Below are 17,889 nucleotides of genomic sequence, written 5' to 3' on the forward strand. Positions count from 1 at the left end.
TCTTTGACTGACGTCATACTTAACTATTAGTTGGCACAAGTTGTTCAGTTGGTATTAGACACCATTCGCTGTCATGTGAGTTTCGTTCTGTGAGGCTCCTCGTCTAACGACGGGAAATAATTGTCACTTCGCTTGGTACGCTAGAACGGAAAAGTGGCGGATGACTGATTGAAAAGGACGGAAATTTTAATACAATAGTTTCAAGCTTTTATAAGTGATATTTAGTGGCAAATTATTGGTGGTGCTTTGGAGAAGCTAGGAGACTAAGTTTTGGGAGATCCCGGAGGAATTGGAAGTCATGTCATCCGGTAAATTTTTTACTCTTAAAAAAAGTTTGAGAAAAAGGAACGAATATGGCCGCTCTCATGTCATATTAAATTCCTATTGAATTTATTTCTGTAAATGTATGAATCGAAGTTGTTCTTTGAATTTAGTATCTTTAATTATATCCATAGTTCGAAAATATACACTCAGATGAAGATTATCTTGTCACATATCCTGTAAATTATATCATTTGATTTGTGTGGTTATGTCAACCTCATAATATTGAATTCAAATTTTACAGATTACATTCATTATTCTCTATTCTATTAGATTGTGTGTATTCTAGCCACCTTAAATTCGTTCCAAAAGCCAGTATTTTTCTTAAAATTTACAACACATTACATTATCCCATACCATTTTTAATAATAAAAAAAATACCCTTTATAGACATATTTTTCAGATAAAAATCATATTCTGTATTAAATATTGAATTTAAAGTTAAATCCCAAATTAATGTGTGTAATGTGAATCAAGGTCAAATCCATCATTGTTTTTGCTAATGATCTTTTTGTTGTTCATTCTGAAAAAAAGATATCTCATTTCTTTTCCTCTGGCTCTTTGACCTTTCCTTAGATTCTGACATTGAAACTAAAACGGGACATGTTTGTTTTTAGCCACTTGGGGGAAATCTTAAACTGTAACCAGTCCGTCAGCTCCCCTCACAACTGGGAGCAACCGTTCTACGCCAAGCCAGGTCATTTGGAGACCAGCCTGGAGAACCTCCCACATACCTACTTTGTATCCTGCCCTCTGCACCCCAGAAGGGCATCGGTATATTAATTGGTACAAGCTAGCACCATCCCTGTGCTAATTCGCCTACCAGGGATTTTGGAATCCGTAGCAAGGACACTCTCGGGGACCATTTAGGGTTTGTTTTGGGACACTTAGTATCTGCTAGTGATTGTCACTTCCACTATTACACCACATTCATTTTTTGTATAAGACTCGGGACATTTATTTTGATGATTAAGTTTTATAGTTTATCGCACATATTTTGTTTCAATATTTAAGTTGCATATTGTTTTTATATATCTATAATAGTTGATAGTGTTCCCCAAACCAGTAAACTCTCTGGTCAAAGAGGTTTGAGCTCAGATCATCTTTTCCCCATATGAGATTCTCTTTACCTTTATATATTACCTGAAATTTACTTGTACCATTTATTTACTTAATTAACTTTATATTTTTAGTACTAACCTTGCTTGTCTCCACTTATCAATTTAAATTTATATACTTTGTCCTCTTAATTTGCTTAATTTATTAACTTATTCATATAACTTTAATCTTTCTTTAGTCAATCATAATTATTTAACTTATTTGCTTAACTTTACTTAAATTCATTTAATCAATTTCTAATTATATCTTTGGACGCTATTCCCTTTGAATAGCTATCCATTTTACTTGTTATATTTTTTAGTGACTACGTGTCGAAGCAACTGATTTTTATATATCAAGTAGACCGTAGGTTCACCTTAATGAGGCTAGTGCCTATTTAACTCTTTGAGAGTTACGGAAATTATTCATTGTGAATAATCCTCCCTTAATTATATTCTGGTTCATTAGTTCTATAGGGTTTAACGTTGCTGTACGTATTGCAATCGTACAATTATTTGGTGAAGGTTGTTATTTAACCTAGTATATGTAAGTTGGGGGTATGCTCCATATAAGAGTTACTCCATTACTAATGTAACTATAGATTATATTTATATTACTATAGGTAATTATTTCCTATTGTCATTTTAGAGTTACATAGTTTGTATTTTTCTAACTCAGAGGTTGTCAAAAATCTAAGTAGTTATATTTAATAAATATTTATTTGTTTTGTATATCCATTATTTTTTTTCCCATTTTTGAATTTAATATATTTACTATTTAACAGCAGTGTAAGATACCTGGAAGTTTGGTCCATTCCAACTTCTGGCGCCCATAATTCAGTCTATTTTATTTATCTCCTATATTCTTCTATTTTTATTATATTATTATATTTATCTAATTTATTTTCTGAACATATATTTTTAACTTAAAAGATTTCCCTTTTTCTAGTCATCATCTCTCTTTAGGTTGAGCTACTGTTCTTCGACAGGCATGCAAACGAGCCGTATCCATCCTTGAGTGTCAAGTTGCTCTCTTGCATCTATAGCTAGCCAACTCTATTCAGTTTGCCTCTGTCTTTCCATACTTCCATTATCAGTTCATCACCCTCCTTCATTCATTTCATCTTATCATTTTAGTTCAACCAAATACTACTGCAAAGTAGTACTTTTGTTACATCGGCAGCCCAACTTGGTGCCAACCTTTTATAGGTTCTAAGACAGTAGTTCTTTTAGTTCATTTTTCTTTTATTTATATTATTTCCTTCTGATATCTTTTTATACATTCTGTTCTGATTTATTTTGTTTTTAATTACTTATTAATACTTAACAGGTATACTGTCACTGCTGTATCTATTAATTAGTTGAGATTTTGAAACCTTGTTTATAGTTTTGTCATACAGCTTACATTCTGGGTTGAATTTGAAACGAAGTATAAGTAACTAGCACCTATTAGATTATATTATTTTACTCTTTCAGCCAGTGTTGTATTTGTACGTACAGTAATCGTTAATACTTACATATTTTTTTTTCTAGTACAAGTATAATAATTAATTTTTTTTCCAATATTTAGGTACTATATTTACTTGATTATACCTTATTTACTTTATTTATTTGATACATATATTTTGCTGGCCATTTTTGATTTTGTTGGTGTGTTGCTAATATTTTCTCCGTACTTATATATTTTGCGTACAAACTTAAGTATATTTCATATTTCTGACCTTTGGATTGCTTGTCAATAATTTTTGCTTTCATCATGTGTGCTTTTAAAGTTGAACATCTTCTGGTGGACGAATTGGACTATGAGTTGAAAATTAGGGACGTAGTACCAGAGGAGTCGGCAACTGTCGATAGGAAACGCAATCTTCTGCGGGGTGCTTTGAAGCAAGAAGAAGGCAATAGGAGTTTCACCCAACTTTCGGCTGTACATATCCCTTTTGAGGACCAACGGAAAGGAATATCCGAAACGTTGGATAGCTTGTCGAAGAAAATAGAGAAGTTTAGGGGAACTGTACAGGACAACGAATATGTTAGATTAATATCTCGTCTAGCTCATATTTCTGGCCGAGTACACTTGTTACAGTGTACTACGGAAGAGCAGGAATCTTTTAAAAAGTCTGTTTCTCTTAAAATCCTTACATTGGAGGGTGAGCTTGATTCTAAAGTTAACCCCATAGCCACATCTACTCCTAATGCTCCAGTCAGTGTCGTTCCTAGTTTTACATACTCCAAACCCGTTCAAGTACACAAATGGGGTGTTTCATTTTCCGGTGAAAAACAGCACAATGATGTGATTACATTTTTAGAAAAGGTCGAATGTCTTCGTGTATCTAGAGGTGTCTCTGAAGAAAATTTGTTTGCTGCTTCAGCTGAATTGTTTACCGGTCCTGCTTTTACCTGGTTCATGAATAATAGAGGAAATTTATCTTGTTGGTCTGATCTGGTTCGCAAGTTGAAGTCAGATTTTCTTCCTTACTCATACCAGGATGATCTCTTGGATGAAATCAAAAACCATAAGCAGAAACCAGGGGAGTCTGTCACTATGTTCATTAACACTATTTTAGGCATGTGTAGCCGTTTAGACACTCCTTTATCTGATTTGTCCAAAATAAAAATCATCTTAAAATGTTTATTGCCTTTTTACCATCAACAGTTAGCTCTTATGGACATCCAGAGTATTGATGACCTCACTGTAAAGTGCAAACGTTTGGAGGAAACGTTATCCTGGTCTTCTCAGCCTCCATCCACATCTCGACCCTCTTCTAATTCTTCTTCTCAGCCAACTTCCTTTAGACAACGTTCTTGGCAAAATAAGGGCCCTGAACGTAATGTTTCTGTTTTTAGTTCCGTTGTTTGCTGGAATTGTCACCAGTCTAATCATAAGTTCAATGATTGTGGTATCCCACAAACTCGTATTTTCTGCCACGGTTGTGGTAGGGAAAATACCCTCAAAAGAAATTGTCTCAAGTGTTCGGGAAACGAAATGTCGGAGGTCCGTCCCCTGAGCGTTTCTCCGTCCAACACCCAATCAGGGAATCAAACCCCATCAGAAAACGAGACAGCTGGCCCAAGCACACCAAGCAACTCAAACCCATCTTCCAATCGGAAAGGGAAGAAGGCATCGTTCAGGAAACAAGCACACACCACAAATCAAAATCAGTCCAGAAATTAAGTTTTAGTCATGATACGTTGAACGCACATGATTCACAGGGTTGCAAAGCCACAAATTCTTCTTTAATTGGTAGTGTTAAGTATAATAATAATTTTGATGGTGAAGTAGTTCCATATAATGGTTGTATCCAACCAAATATTTTAGATTTAGATATTAACTCTTTATTAGTTAGGAAACAAAATGATAATAGGCCATATCTACCTATTCAAATTTTAGGACAATCGTGTTTAGCTTTATTAGATAGTGGCTCTAATATTTCATTGATAGGAGCACATTCATTAAATTTATTGAAAAATGCTAATATTCCCATTATGCCCATTTCATCTTTGCAAGTATCTACTGCAGATGGTACAGTCCAATCTATTACAGGCAAACTCCAAATTGAAATCACAGTGGCAAATTTATGTAGGAAAATTACATTTTATGTTATTCCTTCTGTACAGAATTCTATAATTTTAGGTATGGACTTCTTCAATGCTTTTAATAGCACCTTAAGTTGTTCTGATTTTTCTTTTTCCATATCTGAATTTAATCTGTCTACCCTTAGTGCTATTCATGATTTTTCCAGTTTATCTAGTTCTGAACAAAGGCAATTGGAGAATATGATCTCTCAGTTTACTACTATTTCTTCAAATGACAAACTAGGTCGTACTTCATTAATATCTCACACTATTGAGGTGGGAAATCCTACTCCTTTCAGATTATATCAGTATCCCATACCTCAAGCCTGGCAGGCAGATTTAGAAAAAGAAGTTGATTCGATGCTTGCTTTAAATATCATAGAACATTCAACGTCGTCCTATTGTTCCCCACTCTGGTTAACAAAGAAGAAGGATGGATCCTTCAGGATCTGCTTTGATGGTCGAAAACTAAACAGTATCACCACTAACAGGGATGCTTATCCAATTCCCCGAATCGACGTGATTTTGAGCAAACTTCAGAATGCCAAATACATCTCTTCGATTGATTTGTCTAAGGCCTTTTTACAGATCCCACTGAGTGAAGAGAGCAAGAAATATACTGCTTTTGCTGTCAGTGGTAAAGGATTATTCCAGTTTGTCACCATGCCTTTCGGTCTTGTTTCTGCTCCTCAGACAATGTGTCGTCTGATGGATTTAGTCATTGGTCCACAGTTAGAGCCCTATGTTTTCTATTATTTGGACGATATTTTAGTAGTCACCCCTGATTTTTCCCTTCATATGGAAATTTTAGATAAATTGTTTTTACGTCTTAAGGAAGCTAATCTAACAATTAATCTGGATAAGTGTCAGTTTTGTCGTCCTAGTCTTAAGTTTTTGGGTTATGTTGTTGATAATCAGGGTCTAAGGACTGATCCTGAGAAAATAGTTGCTATTAAGAATTTTCCTATACCTAAGACCACCACCCAAGTCCGTAGGATATTGGGAATGTGTGGATATTATCGCCGGTTTGTACCTTCATACTCTACCTTGTTGTCACCTCTTACGGATCTTTTGAAGAACAGGAAAAAGGGGCAGACCATTACCTGGACTCCTGAGGCTGATGAAGCTTTTAGGCGCGTTAAAGAGGCTTTAACTAGCGCACCAGTCATGATGTCACCTAATTTTAATGAGCATTTTTATTTGATGACTGATTGCTCTAATACTGCTTCTGGTGGCGTATTGTTCCAGTTGAAAGATGGCTCGGAACATCCCATAGCTTACACGAGTAAGAAATTGAATAAGGCCCAGAAAAACTATTCCACCACTGAGAAAGAACTCTTAGCTATCATACATGGGTTGGAAGCATTTCGTTATTATTTAGAGGGCCGTAATTTCACCATAATTACGGACCACAGTTCCTTGGTATGGCTTCATAGTATGAAAAACCCATCTCAGAGACTTTCCCGATGGATATGCAAACTGGCTGCCTATTCATATAAGATTGTTCATCGAAAGGCCAACGGTGTAGTGGTTGCTGATGCTCTTTCCCGTGTCCATGATCTTAATGTCTTAGATTTGTCCACCTTAACTCCTGACGAGTGGTATCAGAATATGATTGATAGGGTTACTCAAGACCCACAAAATTATCCTGATTTTAAGGTAGAGAACAATATACTGTACAAACATATCTTAAGTCCTATAGAGGCCTTATCCAATATGTCAGATTGGAAAATAGTTGTACCTACGCCAAATAGGGAGAACATATTACGTATGTTTCATGATGAAGTTACTGCTGGACATTTTGGTTTTTATAAAACTTTTCATCGTATTGCCGAATTATATTATTGGCCTGGCATGCGCAAGTCTATCAAAAAGTATATTTCTAAGTGTTTAGTTTGTGCGACTTGTAAACCCAGTAATTTACCACAAGCTGGACTCATGGGTTCCTTTAGGAACATTAATTTTCCTTGGCAGATGATCTCGTTGGATCTCATTGGACCCTATCCTCGTAGTTATAGGGGTAATACTTACTGCTTGGTAGTTGTGGATTATTTCACCAAATTTCCTGTAGTTTGTCCTCTTCGTCAGGCCACAACTCCAGCCATTCTGAAATATTTAGAGGAACAAGTCTTTTTGTTGTTTGGTGTTCCCCAAATTGTGTCATGTGACAATGGTCCTCAGTTTGTGTCGAAGGCTTTTAAAGATCTTTTAGCTAAATATAAGGTCCAGAAGACCTTTTATAATGCTGCCTACCATCCTCAAGCCAATCATACTGAGAGAGTGAATCGCAGTATCGTCACCGCCCTAAGGTCCTATACATTCCCAGATCACAGAGCTTGGGATCAATATATCCATTCCATAGCTCAAGCCATAAGGACCTCTGTCCATGAGGTTACCCAATGTTCTCCTGCATATCTCAATTTTGGTAGAAATGTTGCTTTATCTGGTGACTATTTTGGTACAATTTCCGACACTTCCACAAATCTCCCTCAGATATCCGATAACCTTCATCGCTTAGAAGATCTCCAGACTCTACCTCAAATTTTTTCTGACATTCGGAAGAAGTTAAAAACTTCCTATCTAAGGAACCAGCAGCAGTATAACTTGAGGAAAAGAGATCTGCGATTCTTCGTTGGAGATAGAGTGTTGAAGCGAAACTTTGTAAAGTCTAATAAGGGTGATGCTATTTCGGCAAAATTTTGCCAGAAATATATTCCCTGTACGGTTGTGAAGGTAATATCTCCTTTAGTGTATGAATTGAAGGACAATTCGACTAACAAACGAATTGGACAATTTCACATAAAGGATTTACTGCCTGATAACACCATGGATGAAGTTGATTCATCATCTTCGGAAGAAGATTAACTTTATAGGGTTGTTTGAGCTAACTTCTTCCTCTATTTGTCTTTAGCTCGATCCTTATTAAGATTCAGTATTTTAGTTTAATATTTTATTCACCAGATAGAGCAGGTACATATCTCCATTTTTATCTTTTGGCATGGTTGTTAGATGACTTCCAATTTATGAATCATTAGGTTAATTATTTTTTTTAGTACGCTTATGTATGAGCTTATCATTTTTTTTCATTATTAATGTTGCATTTTAATTATTATGCATCAACATTATTAATTATTAATACTGTTAGTAGGATTACCCAGTTAATAAGAACCAACTTGTAATTTTTAGATTGTGCACCTACCCCCTTAGCATAGAAGGGTTGTTGATTATTGTATATTTATATATTTGAATATGTAAGCTCATGCAAGTACGTTGGTTTAATATTGATATTTGGTATGGAACTATGGAACTAAGAATATTATACACTACTTATCTCAGGTTGTGTGTTGTATTTTTGATATTTGACTACATACTATTTTTTTTATATGTATCTTTTATTATCTTGTTATTAGATTTGCCATATTGGAAAGATGGGGTGGTTCTTAATTTTATATTGGTTTACTTTATCAACATTTGTCACAGATATCCTAAATACTTTATAATAATTTATATCCTTATGCCCTACACAGTATGATTCTGGAATTAGTTTGGAATTCTGATGTATGTATGGATTTCTTCTTAAGAACTAGTCTGCCAATGCTCTGTAATTTGGGTTCCTAGGTAACCTAGTGAATGCGTGGGTTCGAAATTCAGCAACTGATCACTGCTATCCGATTTCGTAACCTATGTTTTCATAGCAGAGTACGCAGATGTTTATTCATCAAAATATTTCTGGTCAGGAAATGTTGGCCACATGTCCTAACCATCCTTGTGTAATTATTCCAATCATTCCAGTTACATTTTAGCATTTGATAGGGAATATTTAGTTTACATTATGTCCCGTACTTCATAGGTAGTAGGTTCCTTTTAGTATTTGAGGTGTTTGGACAAATGAATTGCTTATTTTAGTAGATTTCCTCTTCTTTCCTGAGGCATTAGTTTGTTGTTGAGATTCAGGAATATTTCCTGGATAATTCTATGTATGCGAGAACGTATGAATCTACAGTTTTATTCCAAATTGGTTGCTCGTTCTTGTCATATTTTTTTTCTATCATTTATCATGGTGTCATAGACCTTGTCAGTTCACCTTTTAGATTTTTTTTTATTACAATTGGTACGTTATCAGCTATAGCTATAGCTAGTGAACAACAGCACGGACCAATTTTAGTTAGTCAACGACTTACTTGAGTCGATGGACCTAATTTAATTTATTTAGTATTAGTGAGAATTGGTACACAAATCTTCCTGATCGTTCTTCTTTGGATATGCTCCTATAAATCTGGTGTCCATTGATAGTCCGATTTTGGATAAAGCGTCCGAGTCCTCACTTATTTTGTTTATTTGGTTGTATAGGCTCGTATTACCGGTTGTGGTTGTACATAGGCCTAATTAATTTATGTGATTTAGTATTGGTGTGAATTGGTCCATAAATCTTCCTGGTCGTCCTTCTGTGGATATGCTTTATGAATCTGGTGTCCATTGATAGTCCGACTTTGGATTAAGTGTCCGATTCCACATTTATTTTGATTAATGAGTTTTTGGATAACTTTGATATGCTTACTATTTGTATTATTTGGCACTGGTGAGAATTGTTCCATAAATATTCCTGATTGTTCTTCTCTGGACATGCTATTATGAATCTGGTGTCCATTGGTAGTTCAATTTTGGATTAAGTGTTCGATTCGTCACTGATTTTAGTTTTGATTTCTTTTGTCTTACTTTAGTATATTTATTTGGTTTATGGTGCGAATTGGCTCATATCTTTGCCTGGTTGTTCGTCCTTGGATATACTCTTTATAAATTTGATGTCCATGGATTGTTCAATTTTGCATTTAGTGCCAATTCGACATTTATTTGTCATTATGAACTTTAGTACATTATTTAGCTTATGTTTTGGTTTGCAGACAAAATGTCGATGACATTTTAATATGACTTCGAGTCATCTTTTCCGATTCATAGTTTTGGTGTAGTGATCATCCTTCTTTCCCTGATCCCTAATTTGTGGTTACTTGTAATCTTGCGGGTCAACGTAGAATGATAGATTATTACCACTTGGTTATTAATATTTTGAATTAAAAAAAAATTTTTTTTGCTTAAAATTTTTTTTTCTCCGAGTAGAAGGGGAATATAACAGTCCGTTAACTTTAATTATCTTTATAGTTATTTTATTTAAATTTTAATAACGGGTTGTCATTAAATTATACTTAAAAATAATAAGATCTAACTAAAATAAATCTTTGACTGACGTCATACTTAACTATTAGTTGGCACAAGTTGTTCAGTTGGTATTAGACACCATTCGCTGTCATGTGAGTTTCGTTCTGTGAGGCTCCTCGTCTAACGACGGGAAATAATTGTCACTTCGCTTGGTACGCTAGAACGGAAAAGTGGCGGATGACTGATTGAAAAGGACGGAAATTTTAATACAATAGTTTCAAGCTTTTATAAGTGATATTTAGTGGCAAATTATTGGTGGTGCTTTGGAGAAGCTAGGAGACTAAGTTTTGGGAGATCCCGGAGGAATTGGAAGTCATGTCATCCGGTAAATTTTTTACTCTTAAAAAAAGTTTGAGAAAAAGGAACGAATATGGCCGCTCTCATGTCATATTAAATTCCTATTGAATTTATTTCTGTAAATGTATGAATCGAAGTTGTTCTTTGAATTTAGTATCTTTAATTATATCCATAGTTCGAAAATATACACTCAGATGAAGATTATCTTGTCACATATCCTGTAAATTATATCATTTGATTTGTGTGGTTATGTCAACCTCATAATATTGAATTCAAATTTTACAGATTACATTCATTATTCTCTATTCTATTAGATTGTGTGTATTCTAGCCACCTTAAATTCGTTCCAAAAGCCAGTATTTTTCTTAAAATTTACAACACATTACATTATCCCATACCATTTTTAATAATAAAAAAAATACCCTTTATAGACATATTTTTCAGATAAAAATCATATTCTGTATTAAATATTGAATTTAAAGTTAAATCCCAAATTAATGTGTGTAATGTGAATCAAGGTCAAATCCATCATTGTTTTTGCTAATGATCTTTTTGTTGTTCATTCTGAAAAAAAGATATCTCATTTCTTTTCCTCTGGCTCTTTGACCTTTCCTTAGATTCTGACATTGAAACTAAAACGGGACATGTTTGTTTTTAGCCACTTGGGGGAAATCTTAAACTGTAACCAGTCCGTCAGCTCCCCTCACAACTGGGAGCAACCGTTCTACGCCAAGCCAGGTCATTTGGAGACCAGCCTGGAGAACCTCCCACATACCTACTTTGTATCCTGCCCTCTGCACCCCAGAAGGGCATCGGTATATTAATTGGTACAAGCTAGCACCATCCCTGTGCTAATTCGCCTACCAGGGATTTTGGAATCCGTAGCAAGGACACTCTCGGGGACCATTTAGGGTTTGTTTTGGGACACTTAGTATCTGCTAGTGATTGTCACTTCCACTATTACACCACATTCATTTTTTGTATAAGACTCGGGACATTTATTTTGATGATTAAGTTTTATAGTTTATCGCACATATTTTGTTTCAATATTTAAGTTGCATATTGTTTTTATATATCTATAATAGTTGATAGTGTTCCCCAAACCAGTAAACTCTCTGGTCAAAGAGGTTTGAGCTCAGATCATCTTTTCCCCATATGAGATTCTCTTTACCTTTATATATTACCTGAAATTTACTTGTACCATTTATTTACTTAATTAACTTTATATTTTTAGTACTAACCTTGCTTGTCTCCACTTATCAATTTAAATTTATATACTTTGTCCTCTTAATTTGCTTAATTTATTAACTTATTCATATAACTTTAATCTTTCTTTAGTCAATCATAATTATTTAACTTATTTGCTTAACTTTACTTAAATTCATTTAATCAATTTCTAATTATATCTTTGGACGCTATTCCCTTTGAATAGCTATCCATTTTACTTGTTATATTTTTTAGTGACTACGTGTCGAAGCAACTGATTTTTATATATCAAGTAGACCGTAGGTTCACCTTAATGAGGCTAGTGCCTATTTAACTCTTTGAGAGTTACGGAAATTATTCATTGTGAATAATCCTCCCTTAATTATATTCTGGTTCATTAGTTCTATAGGGTTTAACGTTGCTGTACGTATTGCAATCGTACAATTATTTGGTGAAGGTTGTTATTTAACCTAGTATATGTAAGTTGGGGGTATGCTCCATATAAGAGTTACTCCATTACTAATGTAACTATAGATTATATTTATATTACTATAGGTAATTATTTCCTATTGTCATTTTAGAGTTACATAGTTTGTATTTTTCTAACTCAGAGGTTGTCAAAAATCTAAGTAGTTATATTTAATAAATATTTATTTGTTTTGTATATCCATTATTTTTTTTCCCATTTTTGAATTTAATATATTTACTATTTAACAGCAGTGTAAGATACCTGGAAGTTTGGTCCATTCCAACTTCTGGCGCCCATAATTCAGTCTATTTTATTTATCTCCTATATTCTTCTATTTTTATTATATTATTATATTTATCTAATTTATTTTCTGAACATATATTTTTAACTTAAAAGATTTCCCTTTTTCTAGTCATCATCTCTCTTTAGGTTGAGCTACTGTTCTTCGACAGGCATGCAAACGAGCCGTATCCATCCTTGAGTGTCAAGTTGCTCTCTTGCATCTATAGCTAGCCAACTCTATTCAGTTTGCCTCTGTCTTTCCATACTTCCATTATCAGTTCATCACCCTCCTTCATTCATTTCATCTTATCATTTTAGTTCAACCAAATACTACTGCAAAGTAGTACTTTTGTTACAGGATATGTATGAGGGAGTAATGACTAGTGTTAGGACAGGTGTGGGAGAGACTGATAAATTTCATGTGAAAGTAGGATTGCATCAAGGTTCTGTGCTTAGTCCGTATTTATTCTCATTAGTTTTGGACCAGATAACAGCGAAAATACAGGGTAACATTCCATGGTGCTTAATGTATGCTGATGATGTCGTGTTAGTAGGAAATAGTGAAAGAGACTTAGAACAAAAACTGGAAGAGTGGAGACAAGCTCTGGAGGAAAAAGGTTTAAAACTTAGTAGGACAAAAACAGAGTATTTGGAATGTTCATTTAAAGATGGAGCTACTACAAATAAAGTGGTATCTTTGGATGGTGAAATGATTGTAAAAAGCAATAGTTTTAAGTACCTAGGATCGGTATTACAGAGTAATGGAGAAATAGATGGAGATGCATGCAGTAGATTTAGGGCTGGATGGATGAAGTGGAAAGAAGCGAGTGGTGTGTTGTGTGACAGAAAAATTCCAATGAAGCTGAAGGGAAAATTCTATAAAACAGCCATAAGACCAGCTATGATGTACGGAACTGAATGTTGGGCAGTGAAAAAGAAAGAGGAACAGCGAATGCATGTGGCTGAAATGAGAATGCTTAGATGGATGAGTGGAGTGACAAAGAAAGATAAAATTAGAAATGAGTATATTAGGGGAAGTCTAGGTGTGGCACCAATTGATGCCAAAATGAGAGAGCATATGTTAAGATGGTTTGGTCATGTTCAACGTCGAGACGTTAACCACCCAATATGAAGAATATCTGAAGTGCAGATTCCTGGAAGGAGTAGGACAGGAAGACCAAAGAAGACCTGGGGGGAGACGATAAGGCAGGACATGTTGGTAAAGGGATGCAATTAGGGAAGCCGACCCCGCATAGGGATAAGGCAAAGAGAATGATGATGATAAAAAATTAAGTAATCGTGTGGGGAAGGAAATCAATATGCCATTTTAATTAGCTATTTGTCTAATTTGTAAAATTCATATTAGAGTTTTGAAAAAGCGTATACAGGGTGAATTTGTTTCTAAAACACAAACGAACTAATTTTATAAAGCCGGACCTGATTTTTTTCTAGTTTGAATAAATCAGTCGATTAGGTGGTAATAGTGTAACGATTGACCAAAATAAGAGATACATCAATCTGGCAGTTCAAAAATTATGACGAATACAAATTTCTGTCAAAATGCGAAACTCGCCCTGTATATTATTAAACAATGGGAGCAGACACTTTTTAATGGTCATTTGTTATTCCCCATATGGGCCTCTATACGAGGTAGGAGTATGTACAGTTCCTCATGACTCACCCTTTCATGATATATCCCAGATAATGCAATCTTATTATTTTAGTTGTATTTAATATCTCCTTTTGCTTCCTTCTTCCTTTCAATAAACCTCGTTATTCATAACCTGATCGGTCTAACGAGTTTTAAAATTCTTCTATTATTAATTTATAATTCTTTTATCAAAAGCCCACACTACAAACGCTTCTAGTCTGATACTCATATCATTTTTTAGTGTCCAAGCCTCCATTCCATATTAACAGAGAAAACACATACCACCTCATTATTCAAAATTTGAGTCGCAGGCTCAGAACAAGTTTGTAAAGTACATTTCGCTTATTATTGAATGTTAATCGGATTTCTGCTAGACGTAATTTCATCTCCTGTGTAAAATCATTGTGTATGGCCTAGAACCGTTTTTCGAATGTTTCTTGCCATTCAGCGATTACGGTCAAACCTAATTTTAGGTCAAACCTAAAAAAGAGAGGTGTGACATGTGTATTTGTAAATTTTAATGTATGCATAATGAATCAATGTTTATAGAATAATATAGAAGTGTAATTTTTAATAATTATTAAAGTGCTTATTGAAAGTGGCAAATAGCCGAAACGTTTAAGGAAAAGTAAGGGGTTGAGATATATATCAGACCGACAAACGCAGGAATTCAAAATCTCTCTACATTACTACTATTTCTAGATATATTATTAATTTTCATTATTTATACACTAACATAATATATTTATTAATAAATTTTTATAAAAAAATTTTTTTGAAAATAATTAGTTGACACAACAGAAGAAAATTATATAATTTATTCATTCAAAATACATTTTATTGTTGTCAGATCACAGAAAAATTTTTTAGCAAGCGAAAGTTTATTTATTTTATTGAAAAGATACAACTATATAAATGAAAAAAAAATTATGTTTTCTGACAGCAGTGATAGGCCTGGATCCAGCATACAAAAAAGTTAATTAATAGCAAGTTGAAAATTTATTAACAAACGGTGTCTAGTCGGACAAACTTTGATGCATGGGAACACTGGAAGAGGGGATGTTTTAATTGTGGAACGTGATTTTAATTGTGGAAGGTGTCATCCTGACAAGTTTATGTTTGTGAAAAATAGTTTATTTAATAGCAAACTTTATAAACATATGAAAAAAAACAGCCGTATTATATTTTTAATATAATATGGCTGACAAATGTGTTGGGCATGTCTGATTTTTGTATGAAAGTTCAACGAAAGGGTAACAAATTAATTGGAAGTTCTGTCCGACAAAATATATTTCGTAATCATTAGGTACATTAGTACATACAACGTCTTCGTAGTCTGACGTTCAAAACCTGTAAGCTGTTCCACAATTAAAACTTCCCCTGTTCCAGTATTCCTATACATTAAAATTTGTCCGACTAGACACCGTTACCACACTACACGCCACGTGAGTTGTATTTAACTGATGCCTTGTTTGGTCCAGGCGCTCAGTGAGTTAAATATAATTTACATTAATATTGAGATTCTGAACTTGGAGCCTGAAGGCAAAAAAAAAATTTTTAATTTAGCATTAATGTGTTAAGCTATTAACAAATTTTCAGCTTGCTATTAATAAACATTTTTTTTGTACGCGGGATCCGTGCTTATAAAGTTTATTTTGAATTAAATAAATTACATGCATTCTACTTTTTGTAAATAAATATGAACAGATATACTTTACTATAAATAATTATGTGTCCCTTTTCCCTGAAAAATGGCTTTGGCAGAAGTAAAAAGTCAGATTTGTTTTTGAATGATTGTAGATTCATAGTCAAAAATTTCTTATTATCAGAATGTTAGTACTATAATTCTATTTAAATCACACATAAATTTTGTTTTATTTTTATTTTGTGTTTTGATTCTTTTATTATTTTGTTTTGTGATATGAATTTGTGGTATGTATATATATTTTTTCCTTTAATGTTTTCTATTTGGCAACAGAATGGCGGAGACGCGTTTGGAGAAAATAGCAAGAGTTAAATCATCAATCGGTAAAAGAAGTATCAGGAGAATGCGTAAAACTGGGAGATACAACCTTTAATATAGATACCAATAGTTTGCAAATGGAAAAGCAGAATTGCTTACAAAGACAAAGAATAAAAAGATGAAAAATGATTTTATTTTTGTTTTTACAGAATACGGAGCTATGTATAACTTAGGTTTTTATCTAAAATGTAACTTATATTTTAGAGGGTTAAAAATTTAATAACTTAATTAAATTAACAATTAATACATAATTAAAAACTTCCTAAATTTATTCGCTCTCTCTTTCTCTCTCTCTCTCTCTCTCTCTCTCTCTCTCTCTCTCTCTCTCTCTCTCTCTCTCTCTCTCTCTCTCTCTCTCTCTCTCTCTCTCTCTCTCTCTCTCTCTCTCTGTCTCTCTCTCTCTCTCTCTCTCTCTCGCTCTCTCTCCCCATGGCGCTACGGGCTCTGGCCTTCCCCAGCATCCGCCTCCACTCCAAGTATCTCTGTTTCTGGATGCTCTCCACCAGTTGTCCACACTCATTTTGTCAAATTTATTACTATTTTATAAAAAAATATATTTTGGGTCATTATCTAAAACTAAATACTATCTTTTATTTTTACTATAATTATTTAATTTTTCTCAAGAAATACTCACCAAGAAGTACAACAACGGTTAACACCATCCACTTCATCTTACTGCAGTTTTGGTACTGGTCACTATCACAGCTACTTTCAGTTAATATGTACTTGATTTCTTAAACCAAGCTGTATTTATACATGCTTGCTTAATTATCTATTTGTTTATTTAATAATATTTTATCAAATTTATTTTCCAAATTTGCTGGTATTTCCGGTCTTTTCTAACTAAATGAACACTACATACATTGTAATAAATATAAATAAAATATAATATGCATACAATAATATACAGGGTGTTTCATTAATAATTGTCCACATAGTAACTGGAGAAACCTTAGCACAAAATACGAAGATTTAACCTAAAACACTTAAATAAAATTTGGTTCCTTACTGAGTTACAGGGTGTTTTATCTAAAAATTTAGAAACTATTTTTGCTCAACATTTTAAAACTATTCAAAGTATCCTTTTCATACTTGGCAGAAAGTACGACTACTAGACACCCTACTAAATTATGATAAACAAACGTTTCTAGCTACTACCAGAGGCGCACGACAGGGGATGGTGAATGGTCGACTCTTCTCAAATTGTACGCCACTGGATGAATTACTATTTTAGTGCCATTTTTAAATTCTCCAATACTTTCTACGTAAATAATATACTCTTCGTTGGTAACGATTAAGTCATTAGTTTTCGAGATATTAGAAGTTAAATATAAAACGGCACAGTTATTATGATTAATTTATGAATGATTCATATGATTAAAATTTAAAAATTATTTGTACCCAGTACTTTAAAACTATTTGGCGCATCCTTATCATACTTGGCAGAAAGTGTAGGTACTGTAGATCCTACTAAATTAAGATAAATAAACGTTTCTAGCTACTACCAGAGGCGTACGACAGGGGATAGTGGCTGGCCGACCCTTACCAAATTCTACGCCACTGACGAAATTGCTATTTTAGTGTAATTTTTTGATTTTGCAATACTTTTTATGTAAATAATATACTGTTCATTCGTAGCGATAAAATGATTAGTTTTCGAGATATTTGAAATTAAAAATGAAGCGACACAAAACACTGATAAAAATAACCGTGTCATTTCATTTTTAACTTCAAAGATCTCGAAAACTAATGACTT

The 17,889-nt window shown here is 33.7% G+C and overlaps 1 protein-coding gene across 2 annotated transcripts in view; it reads right to left on the bottom strand.

Moving 5' to 3' along the window:
• The window catches only part of LOC126885066 (uncharacterized), a 54,331-nt gene extending 37,474 nt beyond the window's left edge, over positions 1 to 16,857 (bottom strand). The window contains exon 1 of one of the 2 annotated variants that reach the window (XM_050651493.1): positions 16,768 to 16,857. The gene's annotated coding sequence lies outside the window, so the exon portion shown is untranslated. The remainder of the gene's footprint in view (positions 1 to 16,767) is intronic. The other variant, XM_050651494.1, reaches the window with a different exon arrangement.
• Positions 16,858 to 17,889: the final 1,032 nt, after the last annotated feature.

This window comes from Diabrotica virgifera, chromosome 5, assembly GCF_917563875.1.
Source record: "Diabrotica virgifera virgifera chromosome 5, PGI_DIABVI_V3a".
NCBI lineage: Eukaryota > Metazoa > Arthropoda > Insecta > Coleoptera > Chrysomelidae > Diabrotica > Diabrotica virgifera.